Source organism: Zophobas morio, unplaced genomic scaffold (genome assembly GCF_036711695.1).
Source record: "Zophobas morio isolate AGI-343-1 ecotype UQ-CSIRO unplaced genomic scaffold, CSIRO_AGI_Zmor_V1 ptg000011l, whole genome shotgun sequence".
NCBI classification, from domain to species: domain Eukaryota; kingdom Metazoa; phylum Arthropoda; class Insecta; order Coleoptera; family Tenebrionidae; genus Zophobas; species Zophobas morio.
The window spans coordinates 1,224,473-1,237,828 of record NW_026972116.1 but is presented as its reverse complement, the minus strand read 5'-3'; the positions used below and the strand labels follow the sequence as shown (position 1 = coordinate 1,237,828).

Below are 13,356 nucleotides of genomic sequence, written 5' to 3'. Positions count from 1 at the left end.
ATATGATGAATCTATACTGGTGATTTATTATTCCATTTACATTTTTTGGATCTGCTTATACAAGGTGGCTAAAAAATTAATCAATGCTTGAATTTAATTTATTGATTAATCAAGAATTGCAACACCGAATACGTTGAAATCTTGGAGATAGCCTAAAGTTATGATAAGCATGGTAAATTTATGATCAAAATGTACATATTTGCTCATCTCCCCTAAAAAACTTATGACGTCGCCTCAAAATATTGCTATGTGCAAAATTTGATGAATGTATACTAGTGATTTTTCACTGCATTAATATTTTTTAGATTTGCTTATACAGGGTGTCTCAATAAAATTAATAACTGAGGTGGTAATTTCAAGTTGGATTTGCGAAATCGCAAGTGCCGTTGCTATGATAATTGCGATGACAGTTGTTGCGGTTCGCGATTTGATTCGTTATCGCGACTGCTGCCATCGCAATTATCATAGCAACAGCACTTACGATTTCGCAAGTCCAACTTGAAATTGGCCCGTGAGTCAATTTATTTTCTTGATTAAATCAAGAATTGCAAAACTGAATACTTTGAAAACTTGCAGACGTTTTGAACTTATTGTAAACATGGTAAATTTTTAAGTAAAATGTATGTATATCAACCCCAAAAAATTGATGACGTCTTGTAAAAATTTTGCCGAATAAATCCTACCTAAAATGTGTAAAATATGATCAGTCTATACCAGTGGCGGCTCGTGAAGTTTTCTTCAGAGGAGGCTCAAATTTGAAAAGCACTGCTTTTGATATCTTTCATTATCTGATTTTTTTTTTCATGCCCACGAAAAGAACACTCCTGCGTTGATAGATAAATAAACTATTGCATCGATTAGTCTTTTCAAAATTGCTCTATTTTCACCAACTTTCTCGTTATTGTTCTCAATATCCCTCTTATGAGCGCAATCTAAAGTAGTAGATGTGATTTTTCATGTCTTTCTATAGCTCTTGACAAATTTTGTAAATTATTATAGCCTGTTTTATCCCAAACGGAAGATTTATCACTTGTGAATAATACACAATTCCAACAGTATAATTTGTTTCTTAAAACCGAAGCTGTTAACTATATAGTTTTATTATAATAATTATTTTCATGAAATGCTCTGTTTTGCTTTCTACCTGTCACTACTATTAATGGGAGTGGTGGTGTTGGTCTCCCCTTTTTTTAATAGATAATTTACGTATCTGCACATGAGACTGAATTATTTTCGTTGCTCATTCTCGTTAAATTTAAGCAGTGGCGGCTCGTCAGGGGAGGCAGGGGAGGCAGTGCCTCCCCTGGAAAAATTGACTATTAGTTTTTGTTTTAATATCTGTTAACTTCAAATATATTTTACAGATATAGCAAATAACTTTCATGGAACACTGTGATTTATTAAAACGCGTCTTGGTATAAAACATATTTTGAAGTACGCGCTTTCGACAGGAATAAGCGCTGATCACCGCCGTGTAGGCCAGCTTCAGACAGAGGCATGCCTCAGAAAGACGGATATCTTCAGTATGATTAGTCAGTGGCGCTAATATGTTTTTGAGTAAGACAATAGTCATCAGTGCTTTATCAAAGCGCCAGCGGAGGCACCAACGCCTACCGTCCTTAAGCCAATCAGATCGGATTTTTTAATCTCACGGTGAAACTGCACAATGCTGAACAGGGATGCTGAATGCATTTAGTGTGCATTTAGTTGTGCATTAATTAGACGCGAGGAAAGGTGTTCACTGCATGTGCATTGCCAAGGTTGTGTATTAAAACTTTTAAGTTAACTTGAACAGAGTAGGACAATGAAAATGTCAGTTTTGCAATTCTGATAGCAACATAAGAATCTATAATCTCCAGAATTTCTTATAAAGTTTAAATATTTAAGCACGGTTTTCTTACGACGAACAAATGTATGTCAAAGATTTAGAACCTCTCATCCAGATTTGAGGAGAACTTTATTAATTAATTGATTAATATATTTAAATTAGCCCTAGATCATATGAATTAATATTTAATGCTAAGAAAGCAAATTCTATAGTCTTTAAACCTTCTCGTTGGTTTGTGTGAAGCAATTAAATGTTTTTTATTCGAGAAGTGTACTCATATAGAATAGAGATGTGTTACTGACTCAAAGCTATTTGTATTGTTTTCATAAAAACGAATAAACAATCTGTCTTTTAACAAAAGTAATTGCCAACATGTTAATTAATACCTGCTGATTTTGAAACGAAATTGTTGCCTCACCTAACGAAAGGACCACGAGCCGCTACTGAATTTAAGTAATATTAATACGCCGATAATACCAACTGTTTTTAACGATCAGAAATAAAATGCAAATAAATGATACAAAAAACACCTTAGGCTTTACGTAGGTACCACGTAAAGCCTAAACACCACTCACCACTGAATAGGGAGCACGCGAAACCACCTCAATGTTTTTCCTATTTACACCCGATGGCGCCAATTAATAAGAAAGAGATAAAATTATCCGTGCGACTTGATCTGAAAAAGAGATGAACTAGCCGGAGGCTAGCAAGATGCATTCTCGGCGGAGGCTAGCTTCTACCGCTGAAGCCAAACGCGGAGTGGTCTGAATTATGATTGTAAGGGCGCAAATATAATTTTTTTCGACATTTTAACCTGATATATGATGAAAGTAAATTAAATCAAACAAAATATCCTGAAAAGTAACAAATGTCTACAAAAATACAAATTCTTTCATCGGAAAAATTAGAGGAAGCTCAGCTCCAAAAAACAGAGGAGGCTCAACCTCCCCTGCCTCCTCTGAGGAGCCGCCACTGGTCTATACTTGTAATTTATGATTGTATTCATATTTTTTAAATTTACTTATTCAGAATGACTCAAAAAATTAATTAATGAATCAGTCGATTTATTTTATTGAATAAATCAAGAATTGCAAAACTGAATACTCAAAAAATTAATTAATGAATCAGTCGATTTATTTTATTGAATAAATCAAAAATTGCAAAACTGAATACTTTGAAATCTTGCAGACGTTTTAAAGTTATTGGGAGCACGGTAAATTGTTAATCAAAATATATCTGTTCCCCCCAAAAAATTGATGACTTCATCTCAAAATTTTGCCGAATAAATTCTATCCAAAATATGATGAGTTTTACTTTTTTAGATTTGTTTAAACAAGCGGCTCAAAAAAAATGAATGAGTCAATTTATTTTATTGATTAAATCACGAACGGCGCACTCCATTTTCTCAGAAAATATTGGGAATACAATACAGTTATTTTTAGCATTACACTGCACCAAACCAAGTTGATATACGTGTCCTTGTTTTTTCTTGCACTAGTAATACGCTGTGACTACTTTTCTTTTGTGCTGTGACTAGTATTATCCATGTTGATGACGTCGTCATAAATTTTTTATTGGTCAAATTAACCACGAGTCGTCCTATTCTCTCGAAAATGTGAGGAATTCGCACGTCTTTATATAATAATGATAAAATAAGATTAATAATATTCAGAACATTTTGTTCGCTTGTGGTTTAATTAATAATTTTAGTCCTGTGTTTTGAGAAGACAAACTCATCCAAATCAAACTAATTTCTACATTACTAACATTTCTTCGTCCTGTAGGGGTCATGAAAGGTCCAGAAAACGTAAAAGTAGAGATTCGGCCGGCGGACTCGATTACAATACTTCCTTTGCTTACGCTTGGGAAGTAATAATAATAATAATAACAATATTCAGAACATTCTGTTCGCTGTGGCTGAATCAATAATTTGAGTGTACCGTTTTGAGGTGACAAACTCATTCAAATCAAAACAAATTTAACTTCCGAAAATCGCTATGGTAATGCATGTCTCTATTGCCGGTTGGCGATAAAAATTTGTATGCACCACGTCAGTAAAGGATCTTTATCGAACTCTCCTGTTACTCGCCTCGCTCGCTTCGCTCGCTCGGCTCATAATCTCAGACTCGTTCGATAAAGAATCACTTTACTGACTTGGTACATAAATAACTATTACATTGTCCGTACTTGTGCAATTTGCACAATCCCTTGAAATTTGCGCCCCCACAGGGGCTGCGAGAGTGTTATTTATGCCACCGGTTTTTACTTTATAGAGGTTATCACAACACAAGCATAGTAAAATCTAATTTTATAATTTTTCAAAGAAACGAGGGAAGTTTTGTCGAAAATTTTTTAGAATTGCTTATACAAGGTGACTAAAAAAAATTTAATAACTCAGTTTATTTTATTGATTAAATTAGGAACTCCAAAAACGAATAAATGCTTTAAAATTTTGCAGACACTTTAAAAATTTTCGTAAACATGATAATTTTTTAATCAAAATATACCTGTTTATCCCCTCCAAAAAATTGGAGACGTTATTTCAATATTTTGGCGAATAAATACTATCTAAAACGTGCAATATATGATGAGTCTATACCTGATTTATCATTACATTCATATTTTTAAAATTGCTTATACAGTGTGACTCAAAAAAAATGAATGAGTCAATTTATATTGTTATTATTAGTATTACACTGCACCTATCGAAATTGATATACATATCTTTATAGATATGTCGATGAGTCATTACAAAATTTTGTAAAAGAAAAACTTATGAGAAACACGCTGCTTTACATTGACTTTAATATTACATATAATTATATCTTTGTATTAACTTATATGTGTTCTCATAAAAAAATAAAATTCTCAAAATCAAACGGCGAGGGATGTTTTGTTAAAATTCAACCAATTTTTTGGTACTCTAGGGGGTCATGAAACGTCGAGAAAACATGAAAGTGGCAAGGCGCCATTTCTTAGCTTACGCTGAGGAATTAAAAATTATAAATGCTCTAAAATTAAAGGGTGTTCAATTGAAAAATCACTCAGAGTAGGCGTTGGCATATCATTTGACAGAAACGGTATGCCTGTGTTATGTTATTTGTTATAAGAACAGACATGCCGTTTCTGCCAAATGATAATCCATCGCCTACTCTGAATGATTTTTCAATTGAACACCCATTACATGTTTAGATACATCATATTTGCAAAATTTTGACATAACGTCATTGGGTATTTCAAAATCTAGATGTTCAAGGACCAAATGTGTCATTGTAAAAAATCTACAGTATCGTCTACGTTATTGTTTGAATTGCACTACAAAAAATATTTCTACGGTCAATGGAACTAATAAAACATGTCAAGTGTCGATAGTGGAGTCAGTTTACAGTAAATATTTTGATGTGTTCTAATACTTCTGTTTTCTAGTAAAATTAGTTAAGTTCTCTCATTACTCACTGCTTTACGTCAATAGCGTGAGTCCGGAAAATGACATTTCCCGGACTTTTCCGGTAAAGTAGATTACCGAACAAGTCCGGTAGAGTGTTTCTGTGACAACGCAATAAGGAAAAATAAAAGAACTATTTTTATTCATTTACTGAAACACAACTTAAAAATAACACTACATACTTTTAACTTATAAATGAATCTTACTTCAGTAATTATAGTAATAATTCATTTGATTCGTTTTTGTATGAGGAATAATGATAAATCACTAACTGGGGCTTAGTTTCTTCCAATGACATATTATGCAATTCTTATGGGCGGCTATTCCAATTATGGCTACCATCTATAATTAAAGAAAACAGCTTATAGTGTGTTTTTCTTATTATAATTTTCATCTTACTTTTATTACTTACTTCTTTCAGAAATTTGTAAATGTCTTCCCTGGTTAATGTCTTTGCCTGTTTCGGAGACAACTAACTTCGTGCTGCGGGAGATATCAACATTTTCATTGTGAAACAGGAATAATTTTATTATAGAATATTTTGGCCAAATGATGATGGACACATTTTCTCAGATTGAAAAACAGTTGATTTGTGAAATAATCATGTGACTGAACATTTAATTTGTCAGCAAATCTAAGAAGTATGCTAACATAACTTCCGTTCAAATTATTTATATAATATTTTCCGGTAGCCACTTGCAAAATTCACAAAATTGTCTTTGATATCTTTCAGACGATTTCCTCGGAATCAATTGCGCACTCGCTTCTACAGATTTTTACATTTTTTCTTTAGGAATGTTTTCGGAATTCATTTTTCTGACGAAAAAATTATTACAGTAAAACAATAAACATTTTTTGTCAAGCGACCGTTACTACCAATATTACGTGTAACAGTACGTGACCGGACTGAATTTGATTTTATTTGGAACTTGACGTATAACTGCGTCAAATTCCAAATAACGTGTTAACCATAAATCATTGTTTGTTTTTGGTAATTATGTGGCAAGGAATTTCTATAATCTCATTCCAAAATTGGTATCTAATCAGTTATACTCTTATCATATAAAATATTGCATTGTTTACAATTTTTAGAAGTGATGATTGATTCATTCTCATACTTTTTGGAAATGAAAATCAGTATATACAGGGTGTTTCTTTTATTTGATACAACCCCGGTAACTGTTTTATTCTTAAAGATAAACATGTAGTTCTTTGAATAAATGTATCATTTTAAAAGATCTATGTGATGGCAACCTCCCATTTATATTATCACTTCCGGTAGAACCGGAAATGACATCAACTTTATTTTTTTTTATGGAACACTAGGTATATTTTTTCATAAATGGAAAGACGGATGTTTTCTAAAAATCAAACGCAAGCAATATTTCTAAAATCAATACTTAAAAAATTATTAAATAAAATACATACACGAAAAATTCATATTAATTGATGACAATCTAGTAGCGTGAAAAATTGACACTCATGTCATTTATTCACATAGGTGATCTTTTAAAATGATACAAATTTGGTCAAAGAACTATATGTTTATTTAAAAAAAAAAAAATTACGGGGGTTGTATCAAATAAAAGAAACACGCGGTATAGTTATAGCAGCTACAATTTTATGATCCATACTGTTTTGCTAGCATACTTGAAACCTAAATGTCTACAATTAAGAGCATTTTGGAATGCGTATTGTTAGTGGTTTGTTTCTTAGTTTTGGCAGTTATTTATATAAATTCTAGGAAAGCACTACTGTTAGCGCCTTCACATTCCAACCGATACCCTTCCCGGAATTAGGGACTCTCTACCTCTCGGCTTCTTTTGCACCTTCCAAGAATCGTACGCGGTACATTACACAAAAGCGAGTTGCGTGTCGATATAATGAAATTCCTGGGGACTTTTCAGCAAGAAAAAGAAATTCCATTTCAGATTAATTCAGAAAGAACGCAGCACAAAGGAATGGAACGGCGCCGTGAATGTTTACAGTCGTTAAAAGTAAATGAAATTACTGTAATTGAAGCGATAAAACGATGATTGTAACTTTATTAATCAGTGAGCCGTATGTGTCATTTAATGAGAAATTAGAAGAAAGTAGAACTGGAACTGCAATATTTTACAGAATAGGTAGTTTAATCATTGGCATTTGATTAACTCATGAAATCGCTCGTAGTATTTATTCATAATACATATATTCAATTGTGTGTAAATAATATAATTACTTATCGTCAATGTATACTTGTGGTGTGGGATACAAAGAAATACCCTATCCCTACTTATTAAATTACATGGTATAATAATAAAAGTTGTCTCATGCACCGCCGTTTTTAACGTTATTGCAGGATCTATGAAAAACTGAGAACAGCTGGTTTAAAAAAAAAGTTGACGAATGCGATTGGTCGAAAGTTATTTCGACAGAACTTCCCTCGCACCTAAAGTACAATGAAACATTCAGTATTTTCGAAAAACTATAAAATTTGATGTTGCTAATTTTATTTTTTATAAGAACACATTTAAGTTGAAATAAAGATATGTACATAATCTTAAGGTAAAAAATGCTAAGCGGATGTTTCAAATTCAACATTTTTGCAAGGACACGTATATGTCAACTTGGATTGGTGCAGTGTAATATTTAAAATAACAGTATTGTATTCCCAAAATCTTCTGGGAAAATGGACTGAGCGTTTCCTCATTTAATCAATAAAATAAATTGACTCATTCATTCATTTTTTTTTGAGCGACCTGTATAAGCAAGTCTAATTTTGCATATTTTAATTAGGATTTATTCGGCAAAGTTTTGAGATGACATCATCAATTTTTATTAGACATGTAATAATCTCCGAAACTACTGGACTGATTCTTGTCTGATTTTGTATGGATATCATGTAGATGGTAAAACGCCAACAAAACTCTGTCTAATCATCCCACCAATGTGATGAGTTGATGACGTCCCCTCAAAATTGTATTGTTGTCCAAGTCTGACTTCGTTTTTATGGCACTACAATCTCAATTACCGCAAGCATTAGGAACTCTATTGAAAATGTCAATATCCGTGTCATAAATCATCTTAAGGACCGGCTCTGTTTTTATTCAATGAAGGTAAGGGTAGTGGACAAAAACCTCGTAATTAGTAATAACAAATACAAATACATAACACATATAGCTACCAGGATAGTTAAAAAATTGCTTAAACAATTAGTTATCGAATAATAAGGTGAGGTACATAACAACATGTTGGGAGAAAGTACGGCCCTGTTAGTGTATAGTCTATTTCAAAACTCCTTTCGCCTAAGCCATAAACCGGGGTGATTGTAAATCAACAATTATCACTCAGTAAGTAGGCTTTTACCGCGCTTCTTTTGTTAAAGAACAAGCTGTCCCCTTCTTTTCACAGGTAAGCGTTGAAGGTAAGGGTTTCCTTGTCTTTCGATATAGGGCAAACGAGTTGAAGCAAGAAAACCATAGTGCACTTTCAGCATGGTTATATGATATAGCGATTTACTCAATGCTTAAAGCAGTCACGTTAAAAATGTCGAAGAACTGCATTTACATGTACAAGAGAAACTGAAATAGCATTTTTTTTAAAGATAACCTATTTCTGTATTATTTACAATTAATAAAACAAAATGAATCGTTTGCTCCATTGTGGCAATGATTTTTGAGAATATATTGGAATCTGTCAATCTTTGAGACAGTTTATGGCTTAAGCGAACGGAGTTCTGAAATAGACTATAGACAGTTGGTCTCTTGATGGTTTACAACCGCTGGATTACTTGCGGCCGAGGCCTATTGGAGTGGAAGACTTAACTCCTTCACAATAGGATGTAGTCGTAAAAACGAACCAGCACTTAGAACACTATACATAGTAAATGGGTTTTAAATTGTAAAAATAACATAGTCCTACACATTTAGCTTATGACTCACTGTTGAGTTTTTGCCCGAAACGTCCAGATTTTTGGAAAAAATCAATTATAAAATATTTTGCAATTTAATTTTGAATCTGATGATGATACGCATGATAAATGTTTGATTAAATTGTATCTGTTTATCACAGTGGCGTAACAATCAAACTGCGGGCCTGTGTTCTACAACACTGTGGGGCCCCTAATGAACAGCGAAATAAAAATATTTAAAAATACTAGTATAATGAATAAAGAATGAGTAGATTGCAATTAGCGCTAACGTTTTATTAAAATCATTCTACCTGAAACATTGAATTAAAAAAATAAAATACAATAATTACCTGAAGACATATAATTAAAATATATACAATATCAGAAACTAGCCGACCCGACAAACGTTGTTTTGGCATTTCTAGTGAATATTTTGGTACATAGTTAAATAAAAAATTAAATTAAAATAAATACATAAAAATTTATCGTACGACAATGATTATTTATATTCAATGGCCATCTTGCAACCCTATTGCGCATCTGTGGATGAAAGCAAAGATACTCATGTCGTTATTAAAAAATGGGGGTTGGTGGTAGAAGGGTCAAAATTTAGGGTTATATGTATTTTTTGATGCCAAATCTTCAAAAAATAAAAATAAAAAATGTTGTCTAAAAAATAAAAAAAGTTTGGTGGGTCACCCTTATCACTTATTAGGGATTTAAAAAATAGTTTACTATACCTACCGAATATACACAAAAAATTTAATAAAAATTGGTCAAGGCGTTTCGGAGGAGATTGGTTACAAACACTGTGACACCAGAATTTTATATTAGATTATTTTAGAAACAAAAATCATTACCATAAAAAAGGTTATACTGAGTCGACCTTAAAAGATTGGCGTATGCTGTTGCGGACTTTTTTTTAGAACTTTTAGAAGGGAACAATTCCATCATACATGATTTTTATGTAACTTTAACCGTTTAATAAGCAGCGTAAGCAACGGAAGCTGTCAAAGGACGAATAATTTTCCCGTTTTTCCGATATTTTTCATTGCTGCTCCGCTCCTATTAATCATAGGGTGATGTTATATAGCCTATAACCTTCCTCGATAAACGGACTTTCCAACACAAAAAGATTTTTTGAATTCAAACCAGTAGTTTCTGAGATTGGCGCGTTCAACCAAACAAACTCTTCAACTTTATAATATAAGTAATTATAGAAGTATAGATGAAATGCCCATGCAAAGAAAATTTCAGTGGTAGTGCGAATTTTTAGTTTTTTTACTTTATTCGTGTTGTCAATGACAGTGTGAATGAAGTGTTGCTATAAACAAAGTCTGATAGAAATATCTCGAATTGTTAAACAAAACACTGGTAGACCTAGATTACTGAAAGTAGTGTTTAACAATCCACATGTTGTTCAGAATATTTTACGCCTTAAACAGCAGAAAGGAATTTACATCAATGCAGATTTAACTCACAGAGAAATAGCGGATATGCTGTTCGGAAAGACTTCAGGGAGAGACGTGGGAAAGGAGAAGAGAATATTCATTTAAAATATTATAAAGGAATCACAAAGATAGTTACAACAACAAATCCACAAAAAAACTAATAAATTTCCAGCAGGCAAATACACAATGTATTTCATTAGATAATAGTTTAGTAGTGTACCAGAACGTTCGTGGGTTAAACACCAAAATTAGTGAATTTTATGTAAATTGTTGTGATTCTGATGTAGACATCATTTTTTTAACGGAAACATGGTTAACTCCGAATGTACAATCTAACGAACTGTTTCCTCCAAATTTTAATGTACTGAGAAGAGACAGGCTTACGGGTAGAAGAGGAGGAGTGTTGGTTGCTGCAAAAAATAAAATTAAAATTCAGGAACTTGACTTGAAATCGCCAGTTTTAAATGTTGAAATTTTGGGTTTAAAGATAGTAGAAAAACAGTGTCACCTTACAATAATTCTTATATATATTCCTCCATCTACAGCAACGTATGAGTATGTGCAGTTATTTGACATTATCGAAAACTCTGTTGATTTCTCGTGTCCAGTTATGATCATTGGCGATTTCAATATAACCGAATTGGAAGAATGCGTATCAGGAGTAAGATATACAAATTTAGTCAATATATTTCAACAGTTTTTGGCTGTCAACAATATGCAGCAGAAGAATAGAGTGCTTAATAGTAATGGAAGAATATTAGATTTAGTACTGTCGACTGATCACTTTGTTACCGAGGTTTCAAGGTATGATTTTCCATTAGTACCGGAGGATTCACATCATCCATCCTTGATAATAAGTTTAATAGGGAACAGATCTCAGGATTCTTCGTTTTCAGAAGAGAACAATTCATTTGAACATAATTTTTACAAAGCCAATTTCGAAAAACCGTATTTGTATAGACTAGCTATAGAGCTCGCACAGATTGGTCCGATGTACTAAATTGCGAAAATGTTAATTTGACATGTCAAGTTTTCTATGAGAAACTTTATCAGCTGTTCAGGAAGTTCGTGCCTGTGCGTAAGAGAGGCGATAGTGAAAATGTTTTTCCTGCGTGGTTTACACATTCGACTATCAAAAAAGTGAAACAGAAAAATGTGCACTGGAATAAGTACAGAAAAACTAAGTCATTATACCACTTGGATATGGTTAAAATGCTGAAAAGAGAAATAAGACGGGACACTAAATTGGAATATAAAACGCTCATTCGCAAGATAGAAAATATGCTACAGCAAGACCCAAAAAAATTCTGGTCGTTTGTCAATCAGAAGAGGAAAACTACAAGTGTACCAGCTCAAATGTTATGGAAAGACATCAGGTTAACTTCTCAGCAAGATATCGTTAACGCATTTGGCCAACAATTCGCCAGTGCGTTCAGTAAGTTAAATGGTCATATCTGTGATAACAAATGCTGTGATAATGGCTCAGTCTTATGTGAATTTTGTTCCACCGCTTGTTGTCCAACTGTCTGTGATATTGAAGTCTGTGATAATGTTCCTACACTAAGTATGTTTGTAATAGAAGACTGTGATATTTTAAAGGCTACAAAGAAAATGAAAAGCAAAAACACTCGTGGTCCTGATGAAGTACCTGCATTTTTATTAACTGATTGTATTGTGTCATTTCTAGTTCCACTTCGTCATGTTTTTAATTTAATTTTAAGTACCTTGGTATACCCCGAAACTTGGAAAACATCGTGCGTAATTCCTATATTTAAAGCTGGGGATAAGGCAAATGTAAACAACTATAGAGCAGTGGGATTATTATCGAATTTTGCATAAAAACTATTTGAATCGATATGTTCTGAAGTCATTTATTCGCATGTAATTTCTAATATAGCGTCAGAGCAACACGGATTCGTTAAAGGGCGGTCTACAGCTACAAACTTGTGTGAATTCACGCAGTTTGTATCAACAGCTCTTGATAATCGACAACAAGTAGACGTCATATACACTGACCTATCTAAGGCGTTTGATAGAGTCCACCACTGCATATTATTGAAAAAATTAATCGTAATGATGAGGTCTTTATTAACGGGAAGAAAACAGTTTGTTCAACATCGTGGATTTAGGTCTCTACATACTTAGTAACCAGTGGAGTTGTGCAGGGATCTAATTTAGGACCTTTAATGTTTATCATCTTTTACAACGATGTGGTCAATTCAATTTCTTGAAGGATGTTCATTTATGCAGATGATTTGAAGTTTGCAAGTGTTATAGATAGCAAAGAGGATTGTTTAAAATTGCAAGAAAACATCGACAAAACATTAATGTGGGGTCAAAAAAACCGATTAAATTTAAACAAAGACAAGTGTAAAATTATCTCATTTTCGGGGAAAAATAGTAACATCGCATTTTTTTATAATATAAATGGGTTTGTATTGCAAAAATGTGATCAACTGTTAGATTTAGGTGTTGTTATAGATAAGTCCATGTCATTCACTCCTCATATTTTAAAAATAACTAATGATGCCATAAAAACGTTAGGATTTGTATGTATACAAAGGATTTCACAAACTTACAATGTATTAAGACCTTATTTTATGCTTTAATTCGATCTAAGTTAGAGTATTGTTGTGTTATTTGGAAACTATATAATCATAATTATATCAATCTAATGGAAAACATATTGCGTAAGTTTTCAAAATATATTTATTTTAAAAAGTACAATCGATACCCAGAG

At 32.7% G+C, this 13,356-nt stretch overlaps 1 protein-coding gene and 1 long non-coding RNA gene across 2 annotated transcripts in view; one reads left to right on the top strand and one right to left on the bottom strand.

Annotated features, from left to right (window-relative positions):
* Positions 1 to 13,356, top strand: part of LOC135126623 (death-associated inhibitor of apoptosis 2-like) — a 34,798-nt gene that overhangs the window by 19,103 nt on the left and 2,339 nt on the right. The gene's annotated exons all lie outside the window — the stretch shown is intronic.
* On the bottom strand, positions 5,408 to 6,169 carry LOC135126627 (uncharacterized). Its single transcript, XR_010280100.1, has 2 exons — positions 5,686 to 6,169; positions 5,408 to 5,615 (listed from the first exon to the last, which is right to left on the bottom strand). It is a non-coding gene; the product is annotated as an uncharacterized LOC135126627 (long non-coding RNA).